The sequence below is a fragment of the Eubalaena glacialis genome, chromosome 2, assembly GCF_028564815.1.
Source record: "Eubalaena glacialis isolate mEubGla1 chromosome 2, mEubGla1.1.hap2.+ XY, whole genome shotgun sequence".
In the NCBI taxonomy this organism is placed as follows: Eukaryota; Metazoa; Chordata; class Mammalia; order Artiodactyla; family Balaenidae; genus Eubalaena; species Eubalaena glacialis.
The window spans coordinates 38,366,696-38,386,969 of NC_083717.1; the positions used below are offsets into that span (position 1 = coordinate 38,366,696).

General features: G+C 45.0%; 1 protein-coding gene across 3 annotated transcripts in view; it reads right to left on the bottom strand.

The window, feature by feature from the left end:
- SEMA4B (semaphorin 4B) overlaps positions 1 to 20,274 on the bottom strand; it is a 101,626-nt gene that overhangs the window by 56,451 nt on the left and 24,901 nt on the right. The window contains exons 2-3 of one of the 3 annotated variants that reach the window (XM_061179931.1): positions 16,588 to 16,781; positions 3,427 to 3,582 (exon numbers count right to left, since the gene is read on the bottom strand). The gene's annotated coding sequence lies outside the window, so the exon portion shown is untranslated. Of the gene's footprint in view, positions 1 to 3,426; positions 3,583 to 15,236; positions 15,293 to 16,587; positions 16,782 to 20,274 lie in introns of those variants that run through there. The other 2 variants (XM_061179933.1, XM_061179932.1) reach the window with 2 other exon arrangements.

The following is a 20,274-nucleotide window of genomic DNA, read 5'->3' on the forward strand; positions in this document are numbered from 1 at the left end:
AGAGTGCGTGGGCTCTGTAGTTGTGTCGTGCAGGCTTAGTTGCCCCATGGCATGTGGGATCTTAGTTCCCCAACCAGGGATTGAACCCGCGTCCCCTGCATTGGAAGGCAGATTTTTTTACCACTGGACCACGAGGGAAGTCCCTGTTTTTGTTTTTAATATTTATTTATTTATTTGGCTGCGCCAGGTCTTAGTTGCAGCACGTGGGATCTTTTTTTTTTTTGAGTTGCGGCATGCGGGATCTAGCTCCCTGACCAGGGATGGAACCCGGGTCCCCTGCACTGGGAGCGCGGAGTCTTACCTGCTGGACCACCAGGGAAGTTCCTCAATACATGTTTATTGCATGGTATGCATAAGTGAATGAATACGTGAGTGAAGTAAAGTGCAAGTCATTTGGGGGAAGAGCAGGTCATTCAGCTTGGCAGGAGAAGAGCTACTTTTAGAGAAGGCAATGTTGAGGAAGGCAGATTGAAGCCAGACCACAGAGGATCTTGCTGAAAAGTGTGGACTTGGCCTGGGCCACACCACACAGTCCTAATTCTGGCAGGGCTCAGAGGAGCTGGCCGGGCAGGACAGTGGATCTCACAGGCCCCGTGTGGCCCCCACCTCTGTTGTGGTTGCCACACCCATGCTCTCTCAGCCTCGCCAGCCAGGCTCTGCCCAACACCCTAACCAGCACCCCAGCTACCCAAGGTCATGCCCCAGACACCACCGCCCTTCTGGCTCCTGGGTGAAGCTGCCAGCACATCACTCCTGCCCAGTCTGTAATTTAAACATGACCTCCTCCCAGCCTGACTGCTCGTCGCCTTCTGCACCCCAGACGTACCCGCTGCAGGAGCTGCCCAAAGAGGAGAAGAGGTCTGGTGTCCATTGAGCCCCTGACCTGGGCTACAGGGAGGGGCTTGAAGTCCCAGCTAGGCTGAGCCTGGGCACAGCTGGGGTCACCAGAGTCGGCTCCTGAGCTCAGAACTAGGGACACCATGCCCCCTCGTGGCCAGGAGACAGCCAGCACCTTGGTCTTCCCGGACTACGACATATTTACACCTTTACTTTACTTTAGGGAAGTTTTAAAAAAGGAAATACATTTCTGAAAAGCTGAGAACACAAATCACATAAGTTAGGTTGATATCTCAAGGAAACTCATAGTAAGACTTCTAGAAAAAGCTATTTCAGATTTTCCAACGCCAAAGCAAATTTTTCTGACTCTAATTTCTTTTACGTTTATCTGCTAAAGCAGGAGGATGGGATGTCTGAAAATTGTTGTTTTCGGTATTTTCCAGTTCTATGAAGAGTCTTCCCAGGTTAATATGTTCCGTGAGGTTACGGAACATGCCTTCCACTTCTTTTGTGATTCTCACAGCCCTGTCAGGGCAAGTGGATACCTCGTCCATAAAATAAATTGTGAGAGTAAAGAGCTCTTCTCTACACATTTCTCAGCTTTGAAAACTCAGCTTTTCACCTGCATAGTGTTTGTCTGCAATGGGGGCACACCTCTGAGCACTGGTGATATTAACTTATTTACAAGCATTTTTGTCTACAATACGTAATGCCCTGTATTAGGTGCTCATTGTTATTGCTGGTGGTAGTGTTTGTGGAGGAGGAGGATGGAGATTGAAAAAAAAAACTACAAGACAGATCCTGATCTCAGGGGCTGTATCCACCTTAGACAGGATATACACACATGACACAACTTGCAAACAATCACAAATTAACAGCAGGGTATAAACTAAACATACATGTGCTGAGAGCAGTAATCAGAGTGGGTGGAAGGCTGATGGCAGGACACTTGCTGGAAATATGGTCTGATAGGAGTCTTGAAGAATGCCAGGCCCGAAGACTGAGGCCTTCTGGGGCTGGATAGTTGTCAAGAAGGAGGCCAGCATCTACACAACTTTGGAGATACAACCATTATGCCTCCAAGGCATGGTGGCCTACCTGGCACCTCCTCTCACTGTTCCACCCTTGCCAAAGACCCCACACTCCTTCCCACCCTCCTGCTCCTATCATTGGGTTGCCACATGGTCAAACATGAACCACTACCAGGGATACCTGGCCCACATGTACACCTCTTACTGCCTCTAGCTGACCCAAAGCTATACCTGGGGGCATCAGAGTACCCCTTGCCAGTACAACCTCGGTGAGGTTCTACTGATTATGCCTTTGTCCTGCCTCCGTCTTAGAAGGGAGCCAACCAAGTTTTTTGGATCCCCAGAGTCATGAAGTCTCCCAATCCCAGAAGCCAGGTATTCTCACTCTCATGGCAGCGAACACTTGGGCAGGACTGATGCAGGCCTATACATGGATGGGGCTGTAGTACACTACAGGTGGTAGCCATGCACTCTGACTGTGAATAGCCTGGAAGTTTGCTCCAGTCATTGGGTTCAGTATAGAGGTCAGGGGTTATGAAATGCAATACATGAAGTGGTGTAGCTTGAGGGCAGGAGTCAACTGTTTTAACCACATCTCAGACCAGGAAGGTCATTAGTGAGGAATGTTGGGTGCGAGGATTGAGAGATTCCACTGGGTCTGTCCATTCTTCACTAGTAATTTTTCAAAAGACAAAGAGAATGCTAATTGATTCATTTTAGTAGGGTACAGAATTGCCACACAGTTTGGAAATCTTCAGGAACTAGAAAGTTGCCCAGTGAATAAGAAATTCAAATAAAGACAATCAAATGAACCAAATAGCTGAAGACATCAGGTCAAGAAAGCCCAAGGCAGTCATCTTATCACCCCAAGTTCCAACTTTTTAGGATCATCTCTACATTGGATTCCACCAGGCCTTTTAACCACTCAGGATGCAGCCCCTTCTCATGACTATAAGGATTGTATATTACCCTAGACAGTTGCCCACCCACCGCTTTTGGAACAGCTTGTGGCCCTTTCTCTGGGAGGGATTTTGCTGTCATTGATGACCTCAGCATTTGGACCTGTACCTGTTTGGATTTGGCTAGTCCCTGAATGACCCAATTAGACTCTGTGATCTGGCTTCTGGACAGAACAACTTTGCTCCTGGGCTCAGGGTGGGGGGCAGGGCATCATTTGGGGTATTTTTGGCTCTAGGTAACAGAAACCCTACTCAAGCTGGTTCAATCAGTGAGGACATTTATTGTGTCATTTAATAGGAAGTCCCACGAGAGGGTGGTTTCCAGGTAAGCTGATACAGCATCTCAGTGAGGACATAAAGACCTCAGTTCACGTGTTCCTTTGTTCACTCCTTCCCTGACATAGGAGATTGTGCCATTTTGCCCTTCATGCATGAGAGTCCCTGCTTCCTCACAGCCCTACCAACAGAATGTATTGTCAAACATTTGGATTTTTGCCAATCTGATAGGTGAAAAGTGGTGTAACAGTGTTATTTCAATTTTAATCGCTCTTACTATGAGTGAAGTTGAGCATTTTTTCCTATGCTTAAGGGCTACTTACTTGTTTTTCCTTTTCTGTTAACTTTGTCTTCACCTACTTTGCTCACTTTCCATTTGGGTTGTTGACCTTGGACGCAGGGTTTTTTCCATCTCTCCGCTCTGGCCTTTTTAGTGCTTGCTTCCTGCTCAGGCTAGAACCAAGATGGCAGCAGCAGTTCTAGACATTGAGATGTTCAGAAATTAGGTTTGTCACTTTCTGTTTGTGGCTAAGCCAGTTCCACTTCCCAACCCCCTTCTCCCTTTCCTGTTTCTTCTTTGTTTTTGTTTGTTTTTTTGGCCTCGCCGCGCAGCTTGCGGGATCTTAGTTCCCTGACCAGGGATCGAACCCGGGCCCCCTGCAGTGGAAGCACCGAGTCCTAACCACTGCACCGCCAGGGAATTCCCATCCTGTTTCTTCTTTGGACAAGAAGAGCTAAAAACTGACTTTCCCAGTTCGCTTTGCAGCAAGGAGCAGCCACGGGACACAGTCCTGCCCAATGAGACGGAAGTGGGAGAGTACGAGGGAATTTCTGGCACAGGTGTCACTGGATAGCCCCTTTCTTCCTGCCTTAACATGGACACAATGGCTGGAGTGGCAGCCTTCTTGACACCATAAATGAAAGACAAAGACAGTCACAGAGATGTTGATCCTAATATTATTGGAGCCACCAAACCGACACCAGGAACCACCTACCTCCAGACTTTGTACACAGCTCATTAAATATCTTCACTCTTAAACTATTATTTGTCAGGGTGTGGGCGGAGGGGGGTGTGTTCTCTTACTCGCTGATGAACACATTCCTAACCGGTACACTGTGCCTTTCTCCTAGGAGGGAGAAAACTTCCCAGAAGTCACCCTTCCCCTTTCCCTGGACTTCCCCTCAGGACATTGGTCAGATTGGGTCACATGTTCTTTCCTGAACCAATCACCTCAAGGGGCATAGGATTCCCTTTAGGCCAATGGGGTCACTCCTGGGGTGGGGGCAACGTTCACTGAGGCATACGGATACAGGGAAGAGAGGTGGAAACCAGAGGCAGGAGGATGGTGGCATTTTTAGAAAGGAAGGGGTGAGAAATGGCTGCTGGGTGGACAGGCAGTGGCGTCTCCTGCAGTGAGTGAAAGAGTGGCCTCAGCTCGGGGCTGCGCCCGGGGGAGTGACTTGTGTCTCACCTGCATGGACCTGCTGCCCAGTCACACTGCTCTAGGGCATTGCCAGGCTCTACCTGGGTGCAGAGGTTTGCGACCTGTCTCACCTGTTGGGCAGCAAAGTCCTGTAAACCACGAATGCACAGTTACATGAGCTACATATACCTCTCTCAATGAGGTCAAAGAAGTGGTTGTATTTCCTGAAAACAAAAACAAATTTTCCTTAATAAACGAATAGATTATACCAGTTTATAAACTCCATGAGGGCAGGGGTGTGTATTTCTTGGTTTTCTGCTGTACCCCAATCCCTAGCAATTGATTAAAAATGTTGAACAGGACAGAGGCTTTTTTTTTGGCCGCACCTCGCAGCATGCACCCCCTGCAGTGGAAGCTCGGAGTCTTAACTCAATGTTTGAAGTCTCCACTTTCTTTCCTTTTAAAATCGGGAATGGCCTTTTGACCCTCTCCAACCTTCCAGCTCATTTTCTGTTGTAATATCTCAAAAACCACAGGCAGTGACTCAGAGTCCCATTTCCCAGGGGCAGGGATATAATTACTCCAGGCCAAAGAACATTATTTCAAGGAGCCAGGAGCTCATTTACAAACTCTCTAACCCACCTTGGGCTAGCTAAGAGCTAGTTCCTCCCGACGGTACTCACTCACACACACACTTCTCCTCCAGGTCTGAAAGGCAAAGGCCCCATCGCCTGATGGGTTCCCACCTTCCAGCATTCCGCCCCCAGCATCTAGCAGCAGGCCTGCTCTTTCTTTCATCTCCTTGCTCTGAAGAGAACTAAAAGCTCCTTTTCATTGTTCTCCCTGGCAGTATCCTATTACATTTATTTCCTCCATTATAAAAAGTAATATAAACTCATTTAAGAAAATGTAGAAAATCCAGCTAAGTAGGAAGGAGTAAGGAAAAATAACGTACTGCTCCCTTTACCTAAGGTCAAGCACAGTCAACATTTCAGTGCCAGAAACTAACACAACATTGTAAATCAACTATACTCCAATAAAAATTAAAAAAAAAATCCCAGTCACACCCTTAAAAACAAAACATTTCAGTGCCTTACGGAAGCTATTCCGACAGGTCTCCCTTATCCTTATATGCCTTCTTTTTACAATTTCCTTCTAAATCTAAGCTCTAATGATGAACAGTTTGTATACCCTCCTACAGTACAATTCTAGAATCATTGTGAATGTGCACAAAGATTTAATCCACAGCACCCCCCAGCACAAGGGATGTTTTCTCCAGAAACAGGTGACCATGTAGAACATGGCATGACCAGGTAGGGATGCTCGGATAAGGCCATTCCTGGCAGCAGCTTGTACAAGCCCAGAAAAGGTGTGAGATGTGCCCCTCATTATTACAGTCATGCTCTTTGGGGAGGAGGGGGTAGAAGTGGAGACAAAGGGGTAGGCTTTCACTTTCACTTTATATACTTCACAAAAAACTACGAAAAAGAATGATTTTTGCAGAGATTATTACCTTAGTGTCTTCATCTCTGGAAATGTTCTATGGTGAACATATGTTGCTTTGGTAATCACAGAAATATAACACATGTGTTATGGGCTGAATCGTGTCCCTCAAATCTGTATGTTGAAGTCCTAACCCCCCGTACCTCAGAATGTGTCTGTATTTGGAGACAGGGCTTTTAAAGAGGTAATTAAGTGAAAATAAGGTAATTAGGGTGAGCCCTAATCCAATATGACTGGTGTCCTTATAAGAAGAGGAGATTAGGACACAGATGCTCATAGAGGGAAGCCCAGGGAGGAAATGGCCATCTGCAAACCCAGAAGCCTCAGGAGGAGCCAACCCTGCCAACACCTTGATCTTGGACTTCTAGCCTCCAGAACCATAAGAAAATAAATTTCTGTTGTTTAAGCCACCCAATCTCTGGTACTTTGTTATGGCAACACTAGCAAACGAATATACTGTGTAATTATAAAGAGAGAGAAGGCAATAAAACAAGCTCTTGGCTTTTCAGATTTTCACACTGAAGGTTATCGCTGGTCATGAGAAACGCACAGCTTCAGGAATTACTTTTTTTTTTTTTTTTAGCTGTGCTGCACAGCATGTGGGATCGTATTTCCTCGACTAGGGTTCAAACCCGTGCCCCCTGCAGTAGAAGCGCAGAGTCTTAACCACTGGACTTCCAGGAAAGTCCCTCCTTTGAACTTTTCAAAGCGGATTTAACCTTCAGTGTGGGACGCAGGTAGCCACGCCCTTTCCTTCCCTGGAATGCACTGCAGTGTGAGATGATGTCTCCCAAGTTTTCGCTCCACGTAGGTTCAGATCCCACTGGGACCACCTACAGGGCAAGACCGTTTAGGCTCTCTTATCCTCAGTTCCCACTCTGTAAAGCAGAGAGAATAAGAGCAGGCAGCCTTTTTCTTTAAGTCCTAAGGGAGATGAGACACGTAATGGTGACAGCAGAGCACAGCGGTTAGGAGACCAGATCCCCAGCCCACACTTGCTGAACTTGGTGGTTCAGGTCCTGGCTCAGCCACCTTCCTCCTGGGTGGCCTTGGGCAAAGTGCTTCTGCCCTCTGTAAAGTGAGGATTACAAAAGCATGATGATGGGGACTAAGTGCATTAATGTATCTAAAGTACATATATTGAGAATTAATATATCTAAACTACTCTGTCTAGTAGAGTAGCCATCAGCCACCTGCACCCGTTGAGCACTTGAAATGTGGCTCCTTCAAACTGTGATGTGCCGTAAGTGTAAATTCACGTCGGATTTTGAAGACTTAATAAGAAAAGAGATTGTGAAACATCTCACTGATAATATTTTGCATCTTTTAGATTAAATAGAATATATTTTACAGTTAATTTCACTTAAAAAAAAACTTTTTAAAATACAGAGCAGTTACTAATTTTCCCCTGGGTATCACCCATGTGTACATTAGGTATACATATTACTAACTTCTGTTTATATTTCTTATTTATTTATTTATTTATTTATTTATTTTTGGTTGCATCAGGTCTTAGTTGCAGCAGGCAGGCTCCTTAGTTGCGGCTCGCTGGCTCCTTAGTTGCGGCATGTGAACTCTTAGTTGCAGCATGCACGTGGGATCTAGTTCCCTGACCAGGGATCGAACCCGGGCCCTCCTGCATTGGGAGCGTGGAGTCTTATCCAGCGCCACCAGGGAAGTCCCCTGTTTGTACTTCTTAGACAGTAAATAAAATAAAATGCAGCTACTAGAATATTTTAAATTATATATGTGGCTGGCACTGTATGTTTATTAGACAGCTGGCTTAGAACAGGGCCTGCCTGGCATGTAGCAGGAGTAACTGAAGCTACTATCAGTGTTTAGCGCCTGGCACTTGGTAAGCACTTATCAAGTGGCGGTTTTTGTTCTGAAGACTTCTCAGGGGCCCTCTCCTGCCTCTGCTTTGGAGATCTATGCCTGGAAATGCATTGTCTGTTTCCCTGCAGGATTTTGTCATATTCACCCATTGGGAGAGCTCCCGGTCTTTCCTTTAATCTTCGCCACCCCCACGACCTCTCCAGGGATGTCTACACACATGGGCTCACACACACACACACACACACACACACACACGCAGGTGTAGACTTTCTCGATGTCCAGTCCTCCATCACCTCCTGTCACCCCTGCAACTGTGGTCCCCAAGCACCTCTGCATCCTGCACTGAGTTCACCTGGCCTGGGTTTGGGGATCCCTCTTTGCCATCATCGTTCTCTGCTTTCTCCTCAGGCCCTGCACTTCTGAGGCTTGATCTGTGATGCTCAGACAGATGGAACGTTGCCAGCAGGGGCTGTTAGCATGCTGCCAAGAGGCTGCCCAGAGCAGCTTTTACTCTGACAAATTCACTCCTGGGGCCCCCAGGTCTACCCACGTCCTGGCAGCTGGTGGAGAGAAGATGGAGTCTCAGCTGTGGACTTGGACGACTCAGTTTCTCAGGAGGCCACTGTATACACCACATGCCACGTTTTCAATGCATTTAGCAGGGTGAGGACAGTTTTTGTTTTGGAAAGTATCTGGATCAGCCACTTTGGTTGAGGAAGGGGAAGTGCCAGGGCATGGTTAAACACATGAGGAACTAAACAGCTTTACAGGGGTCATTGACAAGAACTTGGAGAAAGGGACCCCCAAAAGAGAGGAGAAGACGGGGAGGAGGTCAGAAAAGTGAAAAGGGGCCAGAACAAAATAGCAGGAGCCTCAGCCTGGGAGGTATGTGTCTAGTGAGAAATTCCCAGTGGCAGGGACAGAGTGGCAGTGGGAAGGGACTTTTTAAAAAAATTGTGGTAAAATACACATAACATAAAATTTACCATCTTAACCATTTCTAGGTGTACATCCTCCTTGTTTTGTAACCATCACCACCATCCATCTCCAGAATTCTTTTCATCTTCCCAAACCGAAACTCTGTACCCATTAAACAATAACTTTCCATTCCCCCAGCCCCCCGCAACTACCATTCTATTTCCTGTCTATGAATTTGACTACTCTAGGTACTCCATATAAGTGGAAACATACTGTATTATGTTTGGCTTATTTCACTTAGCATAATGTCCTCAAGGTTAATCCATGTTGTAGCATGTGTCAGAATTTTCTTTCTTTTTAAGGCTGAATAACATTCCATTGTATGTATAACCACATTTTGTTTATCCACTCACCCATTAGTAGACATCTGGGTTGCTTCCATCTTTTGGCTGTTGTGATTAATGCTGCCATGAACATGGGTATATAAATATCTCTTTCAAACCCTGCTTTCAATTCTTTTAGGTATCCATCTAGAAGCAGAATTGCTGGGTCATATGGTAATTCTATTTTTAATTTTTGAGGAACTTCCATGCTATTTTCTACAGTGCCTGTACCATTTTACATTCTCACCAACAGGGCATAAAAGTTCCAATTTCTGAAAAGACAACCTATAGAATGGGAGAAAATATTTGCAAATGATATGACTGATAAGGGTTAATATCAAAAATATATAAACAGCTCATACAACTCAACATAAAAAGAAAAAACAACCCGATTGAAAAATGGGTGGAAGATCTGAATAGACATTTTTCCAAAGAAGACATACAGATGGCCAACAGGCACATGAAAAGATGTTCAGCATCGTTACTCATCAGAGAAACGCAAATTAAAACCACAATGAGATATCACCTCACACCTGTTAGAATGGCTATCTCCATATCAGTATGTGGAGAAAAGAGAATCCTCATATGCTGTTGGTGGGACTGTAAATTGGTATAGTCACTGTGGAAAACAGTATGAAGGTTTCTCGAAAAACTAAAAACAGAACTACCGTATGACCCAGCAATTCCATTCCTAGGTATATATTCTAAAAAATGAAAACACTAATTTGAAAAAGTACATGCACCCCAATGTTCATGGCAGCACTATTTACAATTGCCAAGATATGGAAGCAACCCAGGTGTCCATCAACAGATGAATGGATAAAGAAGATGTAGTATATATATACGATGGAATATTACTCAGCCATAAAGAAGAATGAGAATTTGCCATTTGCAACAACATGGGTGGACCTATAGGGTATTACGCTAAGTGAAATAAGTCAGACAGAGAAAGACAAATACTATATGATATCATTTATATGTGTAATCTAAAAAATAAAACTAGTGAATATAACAAAAAGAAACAGACTCACAGATATAGAGAATAATCTAGTGCTTACCAATGGGAAGTGGGGGGCAAGATAGGGGTAGAGAATTAAGAGGCACAAACTACTATGTATAAAATAAATAAGCTACAAGACTATGGCCAATATTTTGAAATAACTATAAATGGAATATAACCTTTAAAAATTATGAATCACTGTTGTACACCTGAAACTTACATAATACTGTACATCAACTAATACCTCAATAAACAAAAAAGAGTTCTGGGAATTCCCTGGCAGTCCAGTGGTTAGGACTCGGCGCTTTCACTGCTGTGGCCCAGGTTCATCCCTGGTCGGGAGCTAAGATCCTGCAAGCCACGTGGTGCACCCAAAAGAAGAAAAAAAAGAGTTCCAATTTCTCTACATCCTCACCCATATTTTTTTTCCTTCTTTTTTTAATAGTAGCCATCCTAATGTGTGTTAAGTGGTATTAATTTGCATTTTCCGAATGATTAGAGATGTTGATCAACTTTTTAATGTGCTTACTGGCCTTTTACATACTATCTTTGGAGAAATGTCTATTCAAGTCGTTTGCCCCCCCCCTTTTTTTTTGTGGTTGAGTCCTGTTTTTAAAAAATTAATTAATTAATTTATTTTTGGCTATGTTGGGTCTTCGTTGCTGCTCGTGGGCTTTCTTTAGTTGTGGTGAGTGCAGGGATACTCTTTGTTGCGGTGCTTGGGCTTCTCATTGTGGTGGCTTCTCTTGTTGTGGAGCACAGGCTCTAGGCGCGAGGGCTTCAGTAGTTGTGGTGCGTAGGTTTCAGTAGTTGTTGCATGTGGGCTCAGTAGTTGTGGCTCGCGGGCTCTAGAGCGCAGGCTCAGTAGTTGTGGTGCATGGGCTTAGTTGCTCCGTGGCACGTGGGATCTTCCTGGACCAGGGATCAAACCCATGTCCCCTACATTGGGAGGTGGATTCTTAACCACTGTGCCACCAGGGAAGTCCCACCTTTGCGCATTTTTTAATCAGATGTTTGTTTTTCTGTTGCTGAGTTGTAGGAGTTACTTATATTCTTTGGTTATTAACCCCGTATCAGATCTATGATTTCTAAATATTTTCTTCCATTCTGTGGGTTGCTTTTTCATTCTGTTGATTGTTCCCTTTAATGCACAGAAGTCTTTAATTTTGATGTCATCCAACTTGTCTATTTTTAATTTTGTTGCCTGTCATATCCAAGAAATCATTACCAAATCCAATGTCATGGAGCTTACCCCCTGTTTCATTCTAAGAGTTTTGTAGTTTTTGCTCTTATGTTTAGGTCTTTGATCCATTTTGAGTTAGTTTTTGTATATGGTGGTAGGTAAGGGTCCAACCTTTCGTTTGCATGTGGACATCTAGTTTTCCCAGCCCCAAATGTTGAAAACACGGTCCTTTCCCTATTGATTGGTCTTGGCACACTTGTTGAAGATCATTTTACTATAAACAAGAGGGTTTATTTCTGAGTTCTTTCTTCTATTTCTTTGGTCTATATGTTTGTCATTATGCTAGTAGCATGCTGTTTTGATTACTGTAGCTTTACAGTAAGTTTTGGTATCAGAAAGTGTGAGGCCTCCAACTTTGTTCTTCTTTTTCAAGATCGTTTTGGCTATTTGGGGCCTCTTGATATTTCATATGAATTTTAGGATGGATTTTTCCATTTCTGCAAGAAACATCATTGGGATTTTGATACCAAAGAACTTTTAAGCCCAGGATCTGTAATATTCCATTTTAAATAGTTTGTTTTCCTGCCAGGTATACTCCTTTATTGTCCCCAACCTATGTCTTGTGTGAGGAGAAATGATAGATAAGAGACTGACTCTGAGTCTAGGATGGGTGCATAGCATAGGGAAGAGAAAGGATGGAAAAGTGAGAGGAAGGAGCTTGAGAGGTCAGTGGTGCAGGACTCTGGTCAGGGGGACTGGAAAACAAGCCTTCTTGAACCCTGGAAACAGTGAGGGGGATGCTACAGGCCCCACTTCCTGTGGGATGGGAGTGGGAGGAGATTCTATTTAGATCTCAAAGGCCAGGACTACCCCAGCTGGCACACAGGTCACTGACTGGGCACTTTGTCCCTGCCTGGCCTTACCTCATGGGCAGACCAAATCAGGGACCAGGTCTGGGAGGAAGGCCTGGCAGGCTTGGATCAGGGCAAGGTGCCATAAAGGGCTGCACACCTGGGTGACTCTGGCTGTGGTTGGATGAGGGACACCTCCTCAGCCAGGGGCCCTGCCCACCGCCCCTCCCTGGGTAGACTCTGCCACTTTCTGGCTCTTTGTCCACTAACTGCCCCGCTGCATCCCAAGAAGAGCTTTGTCCTGACCAAGAGAAGGAGATGGAATGAGGTTTCCCCTACCTGTTTACAGTCCTATCTTCCTGGGGCCCCACCCAGATTGCCTGCATTAGAGCCTTTTCAATCTTTTGGTCTCGTCCACTGACGGCTTAACACAACTGTCACTGCTATACCTCTCCAAAGATAGCTTTAATAATTAATTAATTTATTTATTTATTTATTTTTGGCTGCGTTGGGTCTCTGTTGCTGCGTGTGGGCTTTCTCTAATGACGGCGAGCGGGGGCTACTCTTCGTTGAGGTGCGTGGGCTTCTCATTGTGGTGGCTCCTCTTGTTGCGGAGCACGGGTTCTAGGCACGTGGGCTTCAGTAGTTGTGACTCATGGGCTCTAGAGCGCAGGCTCAGTAGCTGTGGCGCACGCGCTTAGTTGCTCCGTGGCATGTAGGATCTTCCCGGACCAGGGCTCAAATCCGTGTCCCCTGCATTGGCCGGCGGGTTCTTAACCACTGTGCCACCAGGGAAGTCCCAAAGATAGCTTTTTCTGCCTTAATTTTCTGTTGATTGGGGGCAGGGTCTCACTGTGGACTGCCACCATCACTGGGGTAAAGGATCCAGGCCACAACCACTGTTTCCAGTCTCTCTCCATTGTTTCTTTTTTTTTTTTTTTTAACATCTTTATTGGAGTATAATTGCTTTATGATGGTGTGTTAGTTTCTGCTTTATTCACAAAGTGAATTCACAAAGTGAATCAGCTATACATATACATATATCCCCATATCCCCTCTCTCTTGCGTCTCCCTCCCACCCTCCCTATCCCACCCCTCTAGGTGGTCACAAAGCACGGAGCTGATCTCCCTGTGCTATGCGGCTGCTTCCCACTAGCTATCTATTTTACATTTGGTAGTGTATATAAGTCCATGCCACTCTCTCACTTCGTTCCAGCTTACCTACCCTTCCCCTTCCCCCGTGTCCTCAAGTCCATTCTCTGTGTCTGCGTCTTTATTTCCATTGTTTCTTTGTTTGATGGTTGGTTAGTTGGTTTTTTTCTGGGAATCCCCAGCAACACCCCAACTATTGTTCCCTTTTAGAGAGGCCCGCTGGGATCCCATAACCAATTAACCATTTTCTCAAGTTTATCAAGCTGTTTTTCTACCTCCTCTTTTACAGTTTAACTCCCTCTCTCCCTCTCTCTGTCTCTGTATCTCCTCTCATTACTTGAACTGCGGGCAAACACTTTCCTCTTGGCCCCTTAAGAATCACTCTGACCTGGCCCCAAGCCCTTTGTTTGGATATCTCAAACTCGGTGCCCAAACCCGAATCCACTCCAGCAGCAGACTCCACTGGGAGACCAGCTCTTCACCTCCTGGGTCTTCCCATTTCCAAGTCCCAAACAGTTGGGCTACCATATTGATTGTTTTCTTGTCTTTTTTTTTTTTTTTTAAGATAATATTTTTAAAAAATATTTTATTTTATTTATTTATTTTTGGCTGTGCTGCTGGGCATCCGTGATCCTAGTTCCCTGACCAGGGATTGAACCTGTGCCCCCCTGCAGTGGAAGTGCGGAGTCTTAACCACTGGACCGCCAGGGAAGTCCCCGGTTTCTTGTCTTAGATTCCAGGGCATGCAAAGATGTTGTCCTGGCCTTGTCCAGGGAGGCCCTTAGTCCCTGCAGATTCAGTGGGGGAGGAGAGGAACCTGCGAGAGGCCAGGGCTTCCCAGGCACATGCCATATTCACTGATGCTCAGCTCCACAGGCCCCCACGGCCCCCCTCCTTCCCTGGCTTGGAGATTCTCTTCCCATTCCACATTTCCTTCCCTCCTGGCCCCAGGGCAGACCTATTCATTAGCCACCTGCAGCAATACAATTCCTTCTTCCTCTTCCCCTGTGTGGCATGTTTCTACGGTTGGAGCACCTCAGAGGTTCCCACGGAGATCAGCCTTCTGGAGGCGGAGGAGAGGGCATATGGCCACCGCAGTCCCAGCCAGACCGCAGTCCCAGCCAGACCGCAGCGGGGTGCTCAGAGGGCGTCCTTCCCTTCCACCCCAAACGTGGCTGTCAGATGTTCTGGAAACAAGGGTGCTCACTCCTGAGGTCCCTGGAGGTTGCTAAGGGTACCTTGAGGTTGTCTCTATCCCATGGGTTCGACCCAGGGCTTCAGAAGCTGTCCAGACCATGAAGTCCAGCAGTGCAGATACAGAGCAGCCCTTTTGTTCCCAAACTGCTCTGTGGGGTGAATGTGAGGACAGTAATTGGGAGAGGCTCATCAGAGGGAGCCTCAGAGGAAACAGGAGGAACCACCCCTCTGTCCCAGTGGCTGTCCCCCTGACTGTCAGACCTGGAAGGACCAGGTCCTGCTGACACACCTCCACCTTCCACTGGCTACCCTCTTTTAGGATTTTCTGCAAGCCATTATCCACACACCACCATAATGCTCTTTTTATATTTAACCTCACTTAAAAGCTTTCAATAGGGCCTTCCCTGGTGGTCCAGTGGTTAAGACTCCACGCTCCCAATGCAGGGAGCCCGGGTTCAATCCCTGGTCAGGGAACTAGATTCCGCATGCTGCGACGAAGATCCTGCATGCCACAACTAAGACCCGGCACAGCCAAATAAATAAATATTGAAGAAAAAAAAAAAGCTTTCAATAGCCTCCCACCAATCCTGGAATAATAGTGTCCTTACCAGGCCTTCAAGGCCCAATGTGAAGCAGTCCCTGCCTGTTCCTCTGAACTCACCACCCATCCCTCTCCCCTAGCTCACCATATGCCAGGCACACTGATCTTCTCCTGGTCCCAGCATTCCAAGACCGTTTCAGCCTCAGGGCCTTTGCACTTGCTGTTGCTTCTGCTCAGAATGCTCTTCGCACAGATCCTTGTCATCTGGTTTGTGGCTCAGAAGTCAACCTCTCCTGACTACTCCAGTCCAGAGTAGCCTCCCCTTCCTTATGCTTTATCTCCTCATACTATTTTATTTTCTTCTCCACACATATCCCTTTCTGAAGCTTAAGCTTCAGGATCCCTCACTCACATAGGTTCCTTCCAAGGGTCTACCTAATTTTGTATTATTTTCTTAAAAAGAATCCCCTGCCCAGCCAACCCAACTGTGTAAGCTTCAGGCCCCACAAAATCCAGATTCATTTGTATCTAGAGCAAAGGACCAGGCTGTATTTGGTACATCTTGTGCCTGCCGCTGGCAGGAAGACAAACTCAGCAGTCGTCCTGCCAGGCTATTTCAACACACCCTTGGCCTCCCTGATCTCTTCAGGTCTGGGTGCCAAGAGGAAACTTTGCCCAGGAATCTTGGTAACTGCCCTGCTCATTGTACCCTGAGTTCAAGGTTGGGGTGGGGGGCGGAGTGGGAGTGGTATGGGGGAGGGGATGGGGGTGTCCAAACTCCAAGAGCTGCTGTTTGTGCTTCTCCCTTCTGGACACCCCTGCCTTGACTCCCCCAAATAGACATAAACTTTCTCAATCGGCAAGCATACCACCCTCAACTATTCACCCAGGAGACAGAAAAACCTAGACTTCCGTAGAATCTTTTATCTCTTTCCTTTCTGAGCTTTTTTGCAAAGCTAATCCTAATGTCTATCACTGATTCCACTTCTTACCAGCTTGGGCATATATTTAGTGCACAGGTCTTAACTCTCCCGCTGCCTTGCCCCTGGCAGACCTGGCTAATTGATCACAGAACTTTTCCAGGTGGGCCTTCTGTGTAACCACCACCAATTGATCAGAGAGGAAACCTAATTACCTCCTAATGAAACTCAGGTTTAAATGACTGAAGAGGTAAATCTGGTTCAAAGGAAAAGGGCTAATGCTTCTGATGAATTCCTATATCTATGCTGAGTCCAGGGAGGCCAGTTCCAAGGACATATTTTCTGTTTAATTAAGTGAGGGGAGACTTTGGGAGAACACGGCACCTTGCAGTACCTCCCGTGACACAGTGGAAAATTCACTGATCTGGAGCTGGAAGTCCTGCTCTGTTCTGGGCAAAACGACTCACTTCTTCATTCTGCGCATGGGGTTACTATGCATGTTGTCCCAGTCAGCTCAGGCTGCTGTAACAAATTACCCCAGACTGGCGGCTGAAACAGATAACGTTTACTTCTTACAATTCTGGAGGCTGGGAGTCCAAGAACAAGGCGCTGGCTGATTCCATGTCTGGTGAGAGCCCTTTTCCAGGTTACAGACAACTGGCTTCTCCTTGTAAACTTATGTGGTGGAAAGAAATCCAGAAACACCCTCATGCAGTTCTTACTGGGAGTCACAGTGAGCTGTCCTTAGTATCGGGAGAGACTGTCCCCTCCTGGTGGCAAAAGCAGTAAGAAAGTTGATGGTGAATGAACTTAATGAGCTTAAGGGCTACAGACACACCAGCATTCACAAAGAAGCCTGTCTGTGGTGCTGGGCAAGGACTCCTGTGGGGACTGTCCCTCTGCACATGTGTTACTTCCTACTTCAGCTCATCTCTTGCCAACCTCCTTCTACAATTCTCCGAAACTGGCTGTCATAAACTCCACCACCCTCCTTAGTGCTCCCGACTATTCATCCCCCTCACTCTCTGCCTCCCACTCGTCAGAGGAAAAAGAGGCCACCAGGCAGCAACCATCACGGCTCCCTCCTCCCCAGGAAAGAAGATGGAGGTTCTCCTGTCTGCCGTCTGGGGCTTGGACCCCTCAGGGTCTGTGGTCTCAGCCACCTCTCGCCTTTACCCTCCTCTCTCACTAGCATATTCAGCCTCACCTCAGCATTGAAATTTGCCAAAGGGACTTCCCTGGTGGTCCAGTGGTTAAGACTCCACGCTTCCAAAGCAGGGACCGCAGGTTCGATCCCTGGTTGGGGAACTAAGATCCCACATGCTGCGTGGCCAAAAAAAAAATTTTTTTTTTTTGTCAAAGATTGGGAATTCCCTAGTGGTCCAGTGGTTAGGACTCCTCACTCTCACTGCTGAGGGGCTTGGTTTCAATCCCTGGTCAGGGAACTAAAATCCCGCAAGCCTCGCAGCGCGGCCAAATAAATAAATAAATAAATTTGCCAAAGGTAGTCCCAGCTTACCAACCGACCAAACTACCAATCTAAAACCCAAATTCTCAAAGGCCTCCTTCCACCTTGGCTCTCCCTTCTGCTTCCTTTTTCTTTTCTTCTTTTTTTTTTTTAATGTCTGAAACATTTATATTAACATATTTCCATACAAATAACCCAATGAAAGTTTAGTATTAGTTGTTTTGTTTGTTTGTTTATACTGCAGGTTCTTATTAGTCATCAATTTTATACATATCAGTGTATACATGTCAATCCCAATCGCCCAATTCAGCACACCACCATCCCCACCCCACCGCAGTTTTCCCCCCTTGGTGTCCATATGTCTGTTCTCTACATCTGTGTCTCAACTTCTGCCCTGCAAACCGGCTCATCTGTACCATTTTTCTAGGTTCCACATACATGCATTAATATACGATATTTGTTTTTCTCTTTCTGACTTACTTCACTCTGTATGACAGTCTCTAGATCCATCCACGTCTCAACAAATGACTCAATTTCATTCCTTTTTATGGCTGAGTAATATTCCATTGTATATATGTACCACATCTTCTTTATCCATTCGTCTGTTGATGGGCATTTAGGTTGCTTCCATGACCTGGCTATTGTAAATAGTGCTGCAATGAACATTCGGGTGCATGTGTCTTTTTGAATTACGGTTTTCTCTGGGTATATGCCCAGTAGTGGGATTGCTGGGTCATATGGTAATTCTATTTTTAGTTTTTTAAGGAACCTCCATATTGTTCTCCATAGTGGCTGTGTCAATTTACATTCCCACCAACAGTGCAAGAGGGTTCCCTTTCCTCCACACCCTCTCCAGCATTTGTTGTTTGTAGATTTTCTGATGATGCCCATTCTAACTGGTGTGAGGTGATACCTCATTGTAGTTTTGATTTGCATTTCTCTAATAATTAGTGATGTTGAGCATCTTTTCATGTGCTTCGTGGCCGTCTGTATGTCTTCTTTGGAGAAATGTCTGTTTAGGTCTTCTGCCCATTTTTGGATTGGGGTGTTTGTTTCTTTAATATTGAGCTGAATGAGCTGTTTATATATTTTGGAGATTAATCCTTTGTCCGTTGATTCGTTTGCAAATATTTTCTCCCATTCTGAGGGTTGTCTTTTTGTCTTGTTTATGGTTTCCTTTGCTGAGCAAAAGCTTTGAAGTTTCATTAGGTCCCATTTGTTTATTTTTGTTTTTATTTCCATTACTCTAGGAGGTGGATCAAAAAAGATCTTGCTGTGATTTATGTCAAAGGGTGTTCTTCCTATGTTTTCCTCTAAGAGTTTTATAGTGTCCAGTCTTACATTTAGGTCTCTAATCCATTTTGAGTTTATTTTTGTGTATGGTGTTAGGGAGTATTCTAATTTCATTCTTTTTCATGTAGCTGTCCAGTTTTCCCAGCACCACTTATTGAAGAGACTGTCTTTTCTCCATTGTATATCTTTGCCTCCTTTGTCATAGATTAGTTGACCATAGGTGCGTGGGTTTATCTCTGGGCTTTCTATCTTGTTCCATTGATCTATGTTTCTGTTCTTGTGCCAGTACCATATTGTCTTGATTACTGTAGCTTTGTAGTATAGTCTGAAGTCAGGGAGTCTGATTCCTCCAGCTCCGTTTTTTTCCCTCAAGATTGTTTTGGCTATTCGGGGTCTTTTGTGTCTCCATACAAATTTTAAGATGATTTGTTCTAGCTCCATAAAAAATGCCATTGGTAATTTGATAGGGATTGCATTGAATCTGTAGATTGCTTTGGGTAGTATAGTTATTTTCACAATGTTGATTCTTCCAATCCAAGAACATGGTATATCTCTCCATCTGTTGGTATCATCTTTAATTTCTTTCATCAGTGTCTTATAGTTTTCTGCATACAGGTCTTTTGTCTCCCTAGGTAGGTTTATTCCTAGGTATTTTATTCTTTTTGTTGCAGGTAAATGGGAGTGTTTCCATAATTTCTCTTTCAGATTTTTCATCATTAGTGTATAGGAATGCAAGAGATTTCTGTGCATTAATTTTGTATCCTGCAACTTTACCAAATTCATTAATTAGCTCTAGCAGTTTTCTGGTGGCAGTTTTAGGATTCTCTATGTATAGTATCATGTCATCTGCAAACAGTGACAGTTTTACTTCTTCTTTTCCAATTTGTATTCCTTTTATTTCTTTTTCTTCTCTGATTGCCGTGGCTAGGACTTCCAGAACTATGTTGAATAATAGTGGTGACAGTGGACATCCTTGTCTCGTTCCTGATCTTAGAGGAAATGCTTTCAGTTTTTCACCGTTGAGAATGATGTTTGCTGTGGGTTTGTCATATATGGCCTTTATTATGTTGAGGTAGGTTTCCTCTATGCCCACTTTCTGGAGAGTTTTTATCATAAATGGGTGTTGAATTTTGTCAAAAGCTTTTTCTGCATCTATTGAGATGATCATATGGTTTTTATTCTTCAATTTGTTAATATGGTGTATCACATTGATTGATTTGCGTATATTGAAGAATCCTTGCATCCCTAGGATAAATCCCACTTGATCGTGGTGTATGATCCTTTTAATGTGTTGTTGGATTCTGTTTGCTAGTATTTTGTTGAGGATTTTTGCATCTATATTCATCAGTGATATTGGTCTGTAATTTTCTTTTTTTGTAGTGTCTTTGTCTGGTTTTGGTATCAGGGTGATGGTGGCCTCATAGAATGAGTTTGGGAGTGTTCCTTCCTCTGCAATTTTTTGGAAGAGTTTGAGAAGGATAGGTGTTAGCTCTTCTCTAAAT